Source organism: Ranitomeya imitator, chromosome 6 (assembly GCF_032444005.1).
Source record: "Ranitomeya imitator isolate aRanImi1 chromosome 6, aRanImi1.pri, whole genome shotgun sequence".
Classification (NCBI taxonomy): Eukaryota; Metazoa; Chordata; class Amphibia; order Anura; family Dendrobatidae; genus Ranitomeya; species Ranitomeya imitator.
The window spans coordinates 173,062,739-173,078,827 of NC_091287.1; the positions used below are offsets into that span (position 1 = coordinate 173,062,739).

A 16,089-nucleotide genomic window follows, 5' to 3' on the forward strand; every position below is an offset into this window, starting at 1 on the left:
CCTTTTCATACCCATAGTACCTGAGTGTACAAAGTAATCCGTGCTATAGAATACTCAAATATAGCTCAACATTGAGACCACCATTGATCCTGGTCGAGTATCCAACACCTTTGGCTGTGAAAAAAACCCATATTTCAGGTTTCCTCCACTGAACTTGACAGTGCCTTCAATTTTACAATCCATTAGCCCCTGTTTCCCTTGTTTCTTCCAGATCCATTTGCACCCATCAAAGCCTAGTGTATTGTCTTTCGTCCCATTGCTCCAAATCACCCGCTTCCAATCTTCTTATGTCCACTTTTCATACATTTTTCCAGACTCATACTTTTTCATAATTTTTTCCAAACTTCTTATTATGATGATATTGAATTTGAGGCTTCTTCTCATCTTTTCGAGACACCATTCCAGACTTGTGTAACATGCATCTCATAATACTTGCATGAACATCTGTGATCCTATAGCTATGAAGCATACAAGCCACCTCCACCTCCGTGTTTGTTGCACCAGAACTGATAGACCTCAAGGGCTTAATAGGACTTATTTTTGTACACAGTATGAACTCTGTGTATCTGCCTCAAAAGTGACAGAATCTGAAGAACTGTGCCCCCATTTCACTTTGCCCCCTCACAATATTCACAATTTTCACCTCTTCACACTATGCAATCAAACAACCCACCATGCTGCCCTCCTCAATTCATGCCCTTTACTCACACAATATGAATGTCACCTCAGCCACCCAAAGACTATCGTCATTTGCCCCATATACAGTATGATGTCCACCATATGCATCTACAGAATATGATCCCCATCTCAGAAACTCATACACTGTATAATGTCCATCACAGCTCCCCATGCAGTAAAGCTACCAAAGTCATCTACACAGTATGATGCCCCCCAAAGCCTGACATACAGTATAATTTTACCCACTGCTCCTATATGGTATAATACCCTCCACAGTCACTATACAGTATAATGTTCCCTACAGCATCCTATACACTATAATGTCCCCTACAACCCATATAGAGTATGGTCAGCAGAGTGCTTTTTACAGTATCAACCACTTCCCCTATATAGTAATTACTCCACAACCCCTATATACTATAATTACCCCATAGCTCCCCCATATAATATAGTATCCTCCACCCTTACAATATAATGTCTTCCACAGCCCCCTATACAGTGTAACATCCCCCAAAGCATAAAATACACTATAATGTCCCCCTACAGCCAATTACACAGTATAGTCACTACACTCCCTGACAGAAGTTATGTCGCTTATCCATGTTATGTAAATAAAAGCTTATAACCTGACATTAAATTAATCCATTGGTTGTATAAATTATTCTTTTGAAAGCTGAAAATCTCCGAAATGTGGTTTAGGTTAAGAAAAAAAATTGGCATCAATACAGAAATATTGATCAGTTAATGGACACAGAATGGTCAGATTTTGGCAAGACAAAAGATTGTTGCCTGGTCATATAATACACCCAATCCTAGTTTACATCCTCACCTGTGCTCAGTAAATGATCAGTTAATTAGTGTGTGTATATGAAAAGAAACCCAGCACCCCAGACCTTCACTTGAACTGCAACTTGAGCTCTGACAACATGCCAAAAATCCAACCTGCGACCAAAACCTGGATAATCAAGAGGCTCAAGACCAGATCCACTGCAGATGTGGCTGGCACCTTTAAAGTGTCTCAGCGTCCAAAGAAGTACAAAGAATTAAAAAAAAGATTTGAAGAGACTGGAGATGTGTTTGACAAGCCCAAGTCCGGCAAGACAACTGCTCAGGAGGAACGCTTGTGCATTTTTATTTTTATTATTATTATTATTATTTTAAATATTATTATTATTATATTATTGTTCTATTTTTAATGGGGCGAATGGGGGTGATTTTAACTTTTATATGTTTTTAATTTTTTTAATATTTTACAAAATTAGTTTTTTTTAATTTTCAATGGCCTCATCCGATCGTCTGTGCTTCACACAGCAGGGTTCAGCCCTACTTTATCTAGCAAAAATGGTTATTTGCTATGAGCATTCCAGCAATGACAATCACAGGGGTCTCTGGCAGACCTCTTGTTGTCATGCCAACCCTTCGACGACCTGCGGTAATGTGACACGGACACCGATAGGCAGGGCTTGTGACATATTTCCGCCTGCATGGAGTGTGGGGATACGAATTATAATGTACCTATACGTCATAGGTTGTAAAAGGGTTAACTGCAAAAAATTTGTGAGGAATCAAATGTGAAGTGACCAGGAATCTATTATCATCCAGTGATGTCAAATTCCAGAACTGTAACCTCCCTCAAGTGCTCAGAAGCACAAGATATTCAGTGCTCAGAGATATGATCAAGGTAAGGAAGGCTGAAACCCAACCACCACTGAACCAGACACATAAGTGGAAATGTCAAGACTAGGCCAAGAATTATCTGAAAACAGATTTTTCAAATGTTTTATGGACTGTTGAAATGAGTGACTCTTCATGAATCAAATGGATGGGCCCATGGCTGGATCATTATTGGGCACAGACCTTCAAATTTACTCAAACACAAGCAAGGTAGAAGAAAGCGTACTTCTGTAGACTGGTATTATTAAAGATAAGCTAGTTGGACCTTTTTGAGTGGGTTTAAGATGGACTCAACATCAACCTCCAAACCTACTGACAGTTTTTAGAAGGCACTTTCTTCAAATAGTGCTGCAAGGAAATGTATGCTTCTTTCTAGATTCCAATGAGGGAATGCAGAACAATGCTCCATAACATGTATCAAAGAACTTAACTGCTTGTCCAAGTCTTAAAGCCCAAAAAGATTAAGTAGTAATGACATGACCCCTTCCTCACCTGACCTAAATACTTTCTGACCAGTGTCTGGGAAACACACTGTATAATTCTGCTAACTATAGCTGTCCAATAAATATACACATCGATATTCTCCTAAGGAAGACAAAACCTCACTTTAACCCCTTCATGACCCAGCCTATTTTGACCTTAAAGACCTTGCCGTTTTTTGCAATTCTGACCAGTGTCCCTTTATGAGGTAATAACTCAGGAACGCTTCAACGGATCCTAGCGGTTCTGAGATTGTTTTTTCGTGACATATTGGGCTTCATGTTAGTGGTAAATTTAGGTCAATAAATTCTGCGTTTATTTGTGATAAAAACGGAAATTTGGCGAAAATTTTGAAAATTTCACAATTTTCACATTTTGAATTTTTATTCTGTTAAACCAGAGAGATATGTGACACAAAATAGTTAATAAATAACATTTCCCACATGTTTACTTTACATCAGCACAATTTTGGAAACAAAATTTTTTTTTGTTAGGAAGTTATAAGGGTTAAAATTTGACCAGCGATTTGTCATTTTTACAACGAAATTTACAAAACCATTTTTTTTAGGGACCACCTCACATTTGAAGTCAGTTTGAGGGGTCTATATGGCTGAAAATACCCAAAAGTGACACCATTCTAAAAACTGCACCCCTCAAGGTACTCAAAACCACATTCAAGAAGTTTATTAACCCTTCAGGTGCTTCACAGCAGCAGAAGCAACATGGAAGGAAAAAATGAACATTTAACTTTTTAGTCACAAAAATTATCTTTTAGCAACAATTTTTTTATTTTCCCAATGGTAAAAGGAGAAACTGAACCACGAAAGTTGTTGTCCAATTTGTCCTGAGTACGCTGATACCTCATATGTGGGGGTAAACCACTGTTTGGGCGCACGGCAGGGCTTGGAATGGAAGGAGCGCCATTTGACTTTTTGAATCAAAAATTGGCTCCACTCTTTAGCGGACACCATGTCACGTTTGGAGAGCCCCCGTGTGCCTAAAAATTGGAGCTCCCCCACAAGTGACCCCATTTTGGAAACTAGACACCCCAAGGAACTTATCTAGATGCATAGTGAGCACTTTGAACCCCCAGGTGCTTCACAAATTAATCCGTAAAAATGAAAAAGTACTTTTTTTTCACAAAAAAATTCTTTTAGCCTCAATTTTTTCATTTTCACATGGGCAACAGGATAAAATGGATCCTAAAATGTGTTGGGCAATTTCGCCTGAGTACACCAATACCTCACATGTGGGGGTAAACCACTGTTTGGGCACATGGTAAGGCTCGGAAGGGAAGGAGCGCCATTTGACTTTTTGAATGAAAAATTATTTCCATCGTTAGCGGACACCATGTCGCGTTTGGAGAGCTCCTGTGTGCCTAAACATTGGCGCTCCCCCACAAGTGACCCCATTTTGGAAACTAGACCCCCCAAGGAACTTATTTAGATGCCTAGTGAGCACTTTAAACCCTCAGGTGCTTCACAAATTGATCTGTAAAAATGAAAAAGTACTTTTTTTTCACAAAAAAATTCTTTTCGCCTCAATTTTTTCATTTTCACATGGGCAGTAGGGTAAAATAGATCATAAAATTTGTTGGGCAATTTCTCCCGAGTACGTCGTTACCTCATATGTGGGGGTAAACCACTGTTTGGGCACTCGGCAGGGCTCAGAAGGGAAGGTGCGCCATTTGACTTTTTGAATGGAAAATTAGCTCCAATTGTTAGCGGACACCATGTCGCGTTTGGAGAGCCCCTGTGTGCCTAAACATTGGAGCTCCCCCACAAGTGACCCCATTTTGGAAACTAGACCCCCCAAGGAACTTATCTAGATGCATATTGAGCACTTTAAACCCCCAGGTGCTTCACAGAAGTTTATAACGCAGAGCCATGAAAATAAAAAATAATTTTTCTTTCCTCAAAAATGATTTTTTAGGCCTGGAATTTCCTATTTTGCCAAGGATAATAGGAGAAATTGGACCCCAAATATTGTTGACCTGTTTGTCCTGAGTACGCAGATACCCAATATGTGGGGGTAAACCACTGTTTGGGCGCACGGCAGGGCTCGGAAGGGATGGCACGCCATTTGGCTTTTTAAATGGAAAATTAGCTCCAATCATTAGCGGACACCATGTCACGTTTGGAGAGCCCCTGTGTGCCTAAACATTGGAGATCCCCCAGAAATGACACCATTTTGGAAACTAGACCCCCAAAGGAACTAATCTAGATGTGTGGTGAGGACTTTGAACCCCCAAGTGCTTCACAGAAGTTTATAACGCAGAGCCATGGAAAAAAAAAAAATTATTTTCTCAAAAATGATCTTTTAGCCTGCAATTTTTTATTTTCCCAAGTGTAACAGGAGAAATTTGACCCCAAAAGTTGTTGTCCAGTTTCTCCTGAGTACGATGATACCCCATATGTGGGGGTAAACCACTGTTTGGGCACATGCCGAGGCTCGGAAGTGAAGTAGTGACGTTTTGAAATGCAGACTTTGATGGAATGCTCTGTGGGCGTCACGTTGCGTTTGCAGAGCCCCTGATGTGGCTTAACAGTAGAAACCCCCCACAAGTGACCGCATTTTGGAAACTAGACCCCGAAAGGAACTTATCTAGATGTGTGGTGAGCACTTTGAACCCCCAAGCGCTTCATAGAAGTTTATAATGCAGAGCCGTGAAAATAATAAATACGTTTTCTTTCCTCAAAAATAATTATTTAGCCCAGAATTTTTTATTTTCCCAAGGGTTACAGAAGAAATTGGACCCCAAAAGTTGTTGTCCAGTTTCTCCTGAGTACGCTGATACCCCATATGTGGGGGTAAACCACTGTTTGGGCACATGCCGAGGCTCGGAAGTGAAGTAGTGACGTTTTGAAATGCAGACTTTGATGGAATGCTCTGTGGGCGTCACGTTGCGTTTGCAGAGCCCCTGATGTGGCTTAACAGTAGAAACCCCCCACAAATGACCGCATTTTGGAAACTAGACCCCGAAAGGAACTTATCTAGATGTGTGGTGAGCACTTTGAACCCCCAAGCGCTTCATAGAAGTTTATAATGCAGAGCCGTGAAAATAATAAATACGTTTTCTTTCCTCAAAAATAATTATTTAGCCCAGAATTTTTTAATTTTCCCAAGGGTAACAGGAGAAATTTGACCCCAATATTTGTTGTCCAGTTTCTCCTGAGTACGGTGATACCCCATATGTGGGGGTAAACTACTGTTTGGGCACATGCCGGGGCTTGGAATTGAAGTAGTGACGTTTTGAAATGCAGACTTTGATGGAATGCTCTGCGGGCGTCACGTTGCGTTTGCAGAGCCCCTGATGTGCCTAAACAGTAGAAACCCCCCACAAGTGACCCCATTTTGGAAACTAGACCCCGAAAGGAACTTATCTAGATGTGTGGTGAGCACTTTGAACCCCCAAGTGCTTCATAGAAGTTTATAATGCAGAGCCGTGAAAATAATAAATACGTTTTCTTTCCTCAAAAATAATTATTTAGCCCAGAATTTTTTATTTTCCCAAGGGTTACAGGAGAAATTGGACCCCAAAAGTTGTTGTCCAGTTTCTCCTGAGTACGCTGATACCCCATGAGTGGGGGTAAACCACTGTTTGGGCACACGTCGGGGCTCAGAAGGGAAGTAGTGACTTTTGAAATGCAGACTTTGATGGAATGGTCTGCGGGTGTCACGTTGCGTTTGCAGAGCCCCTGGTGTGCCTAAACAGTAGAAACCCCCACAAGTGACCCCATTTTAGAAATTAGACCCCCCAAGGAACTTATCTAGATATGTGGTGAGCACTTTGAACCCCCAAGTGCTTCACAGACGTTTACAACGCAGAGCCGTGAAAATAAAAAATCATTTTTCTTTCCTCAAAAATTATGTTTTAGCAAGCATTTTTTTTTATTCACAAGGGTAACAGGAGAAATTGGACCCCAGTAATTGTTGCGCAGTTTGTCCTGAGTATGCTGGTACCCCATATGTGGGGGTAAACCACTGTTTGGGCACACGTCAGGGCTCGGAAGTGAGGGAGCACCATTTGACTTTTTGAATACGAGATTGGCTGGAATCAATGGTGGCGCCATGTTGCGTTTGGAGACCCCTGATGTGCCTAAACAGTGGTAACCCCTCAATTCTACCTCCAACACTAACCCCAACACACCCCTAACCCTAATCCCAACTGTAGCCATAACCCTAAACACAACCCTAACCGCAACACACCCCTAACCACAACCCTAACCCCAACACACCCCTAACCATAACCACAACCCTAATTCCAACCCTAACCCTAAGGCTATGTGCCCACGTTGCGGATTCGTGTGAGATATTTTCGCACCATTTTTGAAAAATCCGCGGGTAAAAGGCACTGCGTTTTACCTGCGGATTTTCCGCGGATTTCCAGTGTTTTTTGTGCGGATTTCACCTGCGGATTCCTATTGAGGAACAGGTGTAAAACGCTGCGGAATCCGCACAAAGAATTGACATGCTGCGGAAAATACAACGCAGCGTTTCCGCGCGGTATTTTCCGCACCATGGGCACAGCGGATTTGGTTTTTCATATGTTTACATGGTACTGTAAACCTGATTGAACACTGCTGCGGATCCGCAGCCAAATCCGCACCGTGTGCACATAGCCTAATTCTAAAGGTATGTGCACACGCTGCGGAAAACGCTGCGGATCCGCAGCAGTTTCCCATGAGTTTACAGTTCAATGTAAACCTACGGGAAACAAAAATCGCTGTGCCCATGCTGCGGAAAAACTGCACGGAAACGCAGCGGTTTACATTCCGCAGCATGTCACTTCTTTGTGCGGATTCCGCAGCGGTTTTACAACTGCTCAAATAGAAAATCGCAGTTGTAAAACCGCAGTGAAATGCGCAGAAAAACCGCGGTAAATCCGCCATAAATCCGCAGTGGTTTAGCACTGCGGATTTATCAAATCCGCAGCGGAAAAATCCGTAGAGGACCAGAATACGTGTGCACATACCGAAACCCTAACCCTAACCCTACCCCTAGCCCTAACCCTAACCCTACCCCTAACCCTACCCCTAACCCTACCCCTACCCCTAACCCTACCCCTAACCCTACCCCTAACCCTACCCCTAACGATATTCTAACATTAGTGGAAAAAAAAAATTTCTTTATTTTTTTATTGTCCCTACCTATGGGGGTGACAAAGGGGGGGGTCATTTATTATTTTTTTTATTTTGATCACTGAGATATAATCTATCTCAGTGATCAAAATGCACTTTGGAACGAATCTGCCGGCCGGCAGATTCGGCGGGCGCACTGCGTATGCGCCCGCCATTTTGGAAGATGGCGGCGCCCAGGGAGAAGACGGACGGGACCCCGGCTGGATCGGTAAGTATGATGGGGTGGGGGGGACCACGGGGGGGGATCAGAGCACGGGGGGGGGAATCGGAGTGCGGGAGGGGTGGAACGGAGCACGGGGGGCGTGGAACGGAGCACGGGGGGCTGGAATGGAGCACGGGGGGGTGGAACGGAGCACCGGGGGGGTGGATCGGAGTGCAGGGGGGGTGATTGGAGCACGGGGGGGTGATTGGAGCACGGGGGGAGCGGACAAGAGCACGGGGGGGAGCGGAGCACTGGACGGAGGGGAGCCGGAGCAGTGTACCGGCCAGATCGGAGGGCTGGGGGGGCGATCGGTGGGGTGGGGGCACACTAGTATTTCCAGCCATGGCCGATGATATTTCAGCATCGGCCATGGCTGGATTGTAATATTTCACCCGTTATAATAGGTGAAATATTACAAATCGCTCTGATTGGCAGTTTCACTTTCAACAGCCAATCAGAGCGATCGTAGCCACGAGGGGGTGAAGCCACCCCCCCTGGGCTAAACTACCACTCCCCCTGTCCCTGCAGATCGGGTGAAATGGGAGTTAACCCTTTCACCCGATCTGCAGGGACGCGATCTTTCCATGACGCCGCATAGGCGTCATGGGTCGGAATGGCACCGACTTTCATGACGCCTACGTGGCGTCATGGGTCGGGAAGGGGTTAACTTTATTAAATACTAGCTGAAGAGCCCGGCATTACCTGGGCATAGTAAATATCTGTGGTTAGTTATCGCATCTCACTTCTTTTCACATCACGCCTCTCATTTTCCCCCTCACATCTCTCATTTTCTCCCTTACACCTCTCATTTTCCCCCCTCTCTCCTCTCATTTTCCCCCTCACTCCTCTCATTCCCCCTAACACTTGTCATTTCGACCTCACATCTGTCATTTTCCGATCACTCCACTATTTTCCCTCACTCCTCTCATTTTGCACTCACACCTTTTCATTTTCACCTCACACCCCTCATTTTCACCTCACACCTCTCATTTTCCCCTCAGTATATACATGTTTGTCATCTCCCTTATATATAGTATACACCTGTATGTCATCTCCTGTATATAGTATATACCTGTATGTCATCTCCTCCTGTATATAGTATATACGTGTGTCATCTCCTCCTGTATATAGTATATACCTGTGTGTCATCTGCTCCTGTATATAGTATACTAGATTGTGGCCCGATTCTAACGCATCGGGTATTCTAGAATATGCATGTCCCCGTAGTATATGGACAATGATGATTCCAGAATTCGTGGCAGACTGTGCCCGTCGCTGATTGGTCGAGGCACCCTTTATGACATTATCGTCGCCATGGCAACCATTATGACATCTACGTCGATACTGTGCCCGTTGCTGAATCAGAAACGTGGGATTTCTACGTCCTTTATGGCATCATCGTCGCTGTGCCCGTTGCCCAATCAGAGACGCGGGATTTCTGCGTCGATACTGTGCCCGTCTCTGATTGGTCGAGGCTGCCAGGATTTCCAGGACAGACAGAAAGACAGACAGACAGACGGAAAAACCCTTAGGCAATTACTTATATAGATACCTGTGTGTCATCTCCTCCTGTATATGGTATATACCAGTGTGTCATCTCCTCCTGTATATAGTATATACCTGTGTGTCATCTCACCTGTATATAGTATATAAGTGTGTGTCATCTCCTCCTGTATATAGTATATACCTGTATGTCATCTCCTCCTGTATATAGTATATACCTGTGTCATCTCCCCTGTATATAGTATATATGTGTGTGTCATCTCCCCTGTATATAGTATATACCTGTGTGTCATCTCCTCCTGTACATAGTATATATCTGTGTGTCATCTCCTCCTGTATTAGACCTCGTTCACACGTTATTTGAGTATATAAGTGTGTGGCATCTCCTCCTGTATATAGTATATACCTGTATGTCATCTCCTCCTGTATATAGTATATAACTGTGTCATCTCCCCTGTATATAATATATATGTGTGTGTCATCTCCCCTGTTTATAGTATACACCTGTGTGTCATCTCCTCCTGTACATAGTATATATCTGTGTGTCATCTCCTCCTGTATTAGACCTCATTCACACGTTATTTGCTCAGTATTTTTACCTCAGTATTTGTAAGCTAAATTGGCAGCCTGATAAAACCCCAGCCAACAGGAAGCCCTCCCCCCTGGCAGTATATATTAGCTCACACATACACATAATAGACAGGTCATGTGACTGACAGCTGCGGTATTTCCTATATGGGACAGTTGTTGCTCTTGTAGTTTGTCTGCTTATTAATCAGATTTTTATTTTTGAAGGATAATACCAGACTTTTGTGTGCTTTAGGGCGAGTTTCATGTGTCAAGTTGTGTGTGTTGAGTTTTGTGTGGCGACATGCGTGTAGCAACTTTTTGTGTCGAATTGAATGGGACAGGTTAGTGTAGCAAGTTTGTGCAGCAAGTTGTGCGCATGGCGAGTTTAATGTGTGGTGCGATTTGAGTATGTGCAAGTTTTGTGTGAGGCAACTTTTGCATGTGTTGCAACTTTTGTGCATTTGGCAATTTTTCCGCGTGTGGCGAGTTTTCCATGAGGTGAGTTTTGCATGTGTGGCGAGTAGTGTTGAGCGATACCTTCCCATATTTGAAAGTATCGGTATTGGATGGTATCGGCCGATATCCAAAAAATATTGGATATCGCCGATACCGATACCCGATACCAATGCAAGTCAATGGGACACAAATATCGGAATGTGTCCTGGATGGTTCCCAGGGTCTGAAGGAGAGAAAACTCTCCTTCAGGCCCTGGGATCCATATTAATGTAAAAAATAAAGAATAAAAATAAAAAATATGGATATACTCACCCTCTGACGAACCCTGGCTGTCACCACTGCAAGCGTCTGCCTCCGTTCATAAGAATGCTGAGAGTGAAGGACCTTCAATGACGTCGCGGTCAGGTGACCGGTCACCTGATCGCTCACGTGACCACGACGTCATCGAAGGTCCTTCACTCTCTGCATTCTCAGGAACGGAGGCAGACGCTTGCAGTGGAGACAGCCAGGGTTCGTCGGAGGGGTGAGTATATCCATATTTTTTATTTTTATTCTTTATTTTTTACTTGAATGTGGATCCCAGGGCCTGAAGGAGAGTTTCTTCTCCTTCAGACCCTGGGAACCATACGCACCGCACACGCCGATTCCGATTTCCGATATCACAAAAATATTGGAACTCGGTATCGGAATTCCGATACAGCAAATATCGGCCGATACCCGATACTTTCAGTATCGGAATGCTCAACACTAGTGGCGAGTTTTGCGTGAGCCTAGTTTTGCACGTGGAGTGTTTTGCGCGTGGCGAGTTTTGAGCGGCGACTTTTGTGTTTCGACTTTTATGTGGCGAGGTTGGTGTATATGTGGTGAAATGTGTGCTGAGGGTGGTATATGTGTTCAAGCACGTGGTAGTGTGTGGTGCATTTTGTGTGTGTGTGTGTGTTCATATCCCCGTGTGTGGTGAGTATGCCATGTCGGGGCAACCACCTTAGCAACTGTACGGTATATACTCTTTGGCACCATCGCTCTCACTCTTTAAGTCCCCCTTGTTCACATCTGGTAGCTGTCAATTTGCCTCCAACCCTTTTCCTTTCACTTTTTCCCCATTATGTAGATAGGGGCAAAATTGTTTGGTGAATTGGAATGCGCAGGGTTAAAATTTCGCCTCACAACATAGCCTATGACGCTCTCGGGTCCAGATGTGTGACTGTGCAAAATTTTGTGGCTGTAGCTGCGACGGTGCAGATGCCAATCCCGGACATACACACATTCAGCTTTATATATTAGATATACCTGTGTGTCATCTCCCCTGTATCTAGTATATACCTGTATGTCATCTCCTCCTGTATATAATATATAACTGTATATCATCTCCCCTGTATATAGTATATACCTGTATGCCATCTCCTCCTGGCTGTCAATTTGCCTCCAACACTTTTCCTTTCACTTTTTCCTTATTATGTAGATAGGGGCAAAATTGTTTGGTGAATTGGAACGTGCGGGGTTAAAATTTTGCCTCACAACACAGCCTATGATGCTCTCGGGGTCCAGACGAGGTTTGTTAAACTTTTTGGATTAACCGTACACACTTTAGTAGTTGAATATTAAAATTATTCAGCAAAAGTGCAAATTGTCTAACTGTTCACACAGTATCACGTACAAATTTACTGCAAAAAAAAATTCACATGAGGGCTTCTTTGAGAGTACTAGTGAGCATTTTTTTCTCTTCAAAGAGAAAACATTTTTCCACTGCTTTTACAAATTATATATATTAAAAAATGCAAACTAACAAAAGTCAATAAAGTCAGGATATTTTTGCATGTCTTCTGGAAATTCTGCCATAATTCTCCAGAGGTTGGAACATAAATCTTGCATAATGGCTATACAGCAGACAATTCCTCAGAAGCAAACCAAAAACTGTACACTTGAGGTAAGAAAATCATGATAAACAAAACATGAATGGACATATGGCTTTTGAGACAGAAAATTAAAATGTAACATGTTATACACAATTGAAATGACAATACAGACCTAGTTCTTTATGTAGCATTTTCTATTTTGCCACTCCGTTGAAAGGACATTAAAACATTTCAGTAAATATGTTAGATATAAAGCAAGAATGTGGTTAAATGATACCATGTTTAAGGTGAGTTTCTATTATAAGCATTATAGTTCAGATATTTAGGTCTATTTACCATAGATTAGAAGTTAAAGGGAACCTGTCACCCCGAACATCGCGGGTGAGGTAAGCCCACCGGCATCAGGGGCTTATCTACAGCATTCTGGAATGCTGTAGATAAGCCCCCGATGTTACCTGAAAGAGGAGAAAAAGACGTTAGATTATACTCACCCAGGGGCGGTCCCGCTGCTGGTCCGGTCGGATAGGTGTCTCTGGTCCGCTGCAGCGCCTCCTATCTTCATTCAGCCGTGGCTGAAGATCAGAAGAGGACGTCATGGAAAGAAGATAGGAGGCGCCGCAGTGGACCAGAGACACCCATCCGACCGGACCAGCAGCGGGACCTTCCCTGGTTGAGTATAATCTAACGTCTTTTTCTCCTCTTTCAGGTGGGGTACCTCTGGACCCAGCCCGAGTACCCCACGGCCCTAGCGGGCGCTCTCTCTCTATATATATATATATATATATATATATATATATATATATATATATATATTCTATTGTATATGGATATTTATTTACTTTGACTGGCAGACTAGTTACCTAGATCATGTATTATATAGTAGCATATTTGACATACCTTTATATATTCATTACATGGTCAGATATTTTTCTATGCTCTTACACCTATAATCGCTTATGTGTTTTGTATTTTCTTGGTACAGATACATTTTACCATGATATAACATGTTTTAATACATTTAATAAATAACATATTTAATTAACTGGAGTGTATTACATTATTTGAAAGATATATAGTGCATTTTGTGCACATCTATTTTTTTGTTTTGCGAATCCTTGCAGAGTATATTGTGTCGCCATCAGCCACCATGGAGGTCATGAAGGCCAAGACCAAGCAAAGCAAACAGATCATTAAGTTTCTGTGACATTGCTGTGGCATTTACAGGGTTGGCCCGAGAGATTACGGCGCCCTGGGCGAAACTATTTTGTTGCGCCCCTACTATTCTTGGCAGTAGATGAAAACTTGGGATATAAATTTAGGAGCAAAATAAACCACAACAACAATGATTAATTAACTTTCTCCTAACTCTTTAATCTTCTGAGAAGTTGTATAGGACAAATATATACAAAGTAATCAATAACACAAAACAAAAATGACCATAGGTAATTAAAATTTTTGTTTCCTTGCCTTTTTAAAAGGATGACACTAAGTCACCGAGATTAATTTGTTTAGCAAGTTCAGATTCTATCGAAATTGTTGCCAACCCAACCAACCTCTCTTGCGTCATATTTGCCCTTAAATATGTTTTAATTAGCTTTAGTTTTGAGAAGCTTCTCTCTCCTGAGGCCACGGACACAGGCAGAGTCAAAAGAATTCTTAGAGCCACCACCAGGTTGGGGACACTTTCTTTCAAGTCAGATTTAAGCAAAAGTTCAAGAACGTCTTTTGGTGATGAATCTTCTGGAACACGTCTTGACATTGCCTGCAGTTCACCACATAGCTCTATGGCATCGATGTCTTTTACTTCATTGTGTATAAGAGACTTTTCCAGAGCTTTACACTTATCCGAAACAAATTTGCTTGGTTTTCCCTCAAGTGAACGGATGTGGTACAAAAATCCAAATTTTAATTCCATTTCTTTCAGCTGAGTGAACCGCTCATCAACTGAATTTATAGCAGTATCTAAGATCGCAATGTAAAAGTTAATTTTGAAACTCTGTTTCTCATCTATTATGGGCGCATCTTTCCCTTCATAAGAGAAATGTCTGTTTTTTTTCTTTAAACGTTTTGGTGCATAACTTGACTCAAAATTAGCTGGTATGCCAAGCTTTTCTGCGATTTCCCTCGCATCAAATAACAGCTTCTCAAACTCTTCATCGCTTCTTAATGATTGCAGATATTTCTTTGTTTTGTCAAGGTGTTGAGAAGCAGCAGCTAAATCGAATTCTTGTGACTGAAGTAACTTACTTGTCAAATTGATTTCGTACAAAATGTTGAACCATACTAGAACAGATGTAACAAAAGAAAAGGTTCCAACTTGTTTAGCAAGACCTTGAGCTTCTAGCCGGGAGACATTTCCAGAGCTTCCTGTGAGACTAATATTTTCTGCTATGTCCATTAGGGCATTATGGACTTCGCTCAATTAGTAACAGAGGGGGGCCAGAGCAGCAATTATACTTTCCCACCTTGTTTCGCTTAGAGGTTTTAGAGTCAGAGATGGCAAATGACGCACTAGTACTTCCCAACGCTGAGTTGACGAAGAGAAAAATACGTAGAGATTTTGAACTAACAGGAAAAAAGTTGTCGCTCCAAAACAACATTTAGCGGCATTGTTGACGACTAAGTTTAGAGAATGGGAGATGCAAGGCATAAAGAATACACGTGGGTTTATGTCCAAAATTCGTCTTTGTAGTCCAATGTTTTTTCCCTTCATGTTGTTCCCATTGTCGTAGCCTTGCCCTCGTAAGTTTTCCACAGAGAGCGACAGTTCTTCAAATTTGTTCAAGACAGCGGCTGTCAAACCACCTCCAGTTGCATCAGAAACAGGAATGAATCCCAAGAAGTGCTCTTTTTGTCTTCTGATGTGGAAACAAACCGAACAATGATAGTCATTTGTTCAACATGAGACACGTCTGAAGTACAATCCAGCACTACAGAAAAGTATTTTGCAGTTTTGACATCGTCAAGAATCTTTTCCTGAATACCATTACTTAGCAATTGAATCATCTCATTCTGTATTGTTTTTTCCAAATAATGTGCATGAATCTCTTTGTCCTGGTTTTTCCGAATGTGCTCACACATGACGGGATCGAACATAGCCAAATACTCCACAAATTTCTAAAAGTTCCCGTTATTAGATGCAAACAATGCATCATTTGATCCACCGAACGCTAAGTTTTGCGTACCTAGTACCCTCACTAGAGCTATCAACCTTTCTAAAATTTGATGCCAGTATTTTTCTGGCTCTTCAATTTTGCGTAAGTGTTCTTCATCAATGGTCTTGTTCATCTTAAGTCTATTTTTGAGTTCCTTCCATTTTTGAAAGCTAATCATGTGATCTATGCTTTTTTCGTGGCTGGCTAAAATAGCAGATATGTTTTTCCAGTCATTTACACCATCAGTACCTAAGGCTGAGCATTTGATGATTCCTAGTTGAAGTGATGAGTCTGGAAACAACGTGCAGCAAAAACAAAAAACTGAATTTTTCTGAATAGAATACGTTAACCAATTGCGTTCAAGACTTTCACCA

The 16,089-nt window shown here is 42.2% G+C and overlaps 1 pseudogene; it reads right to left on the reverse strand.

Moving 5' to 3' along the window:
• Positions 1–316: 316 nt before the first annotated feature.
• Positions 317–15,848, reverse strand: LOC138643332 (zinc finger MYM-type protein 1-like; annotated as a pseudogene).
• Positions 15,849–16,089: the final 241 nt, after the last annotated feature.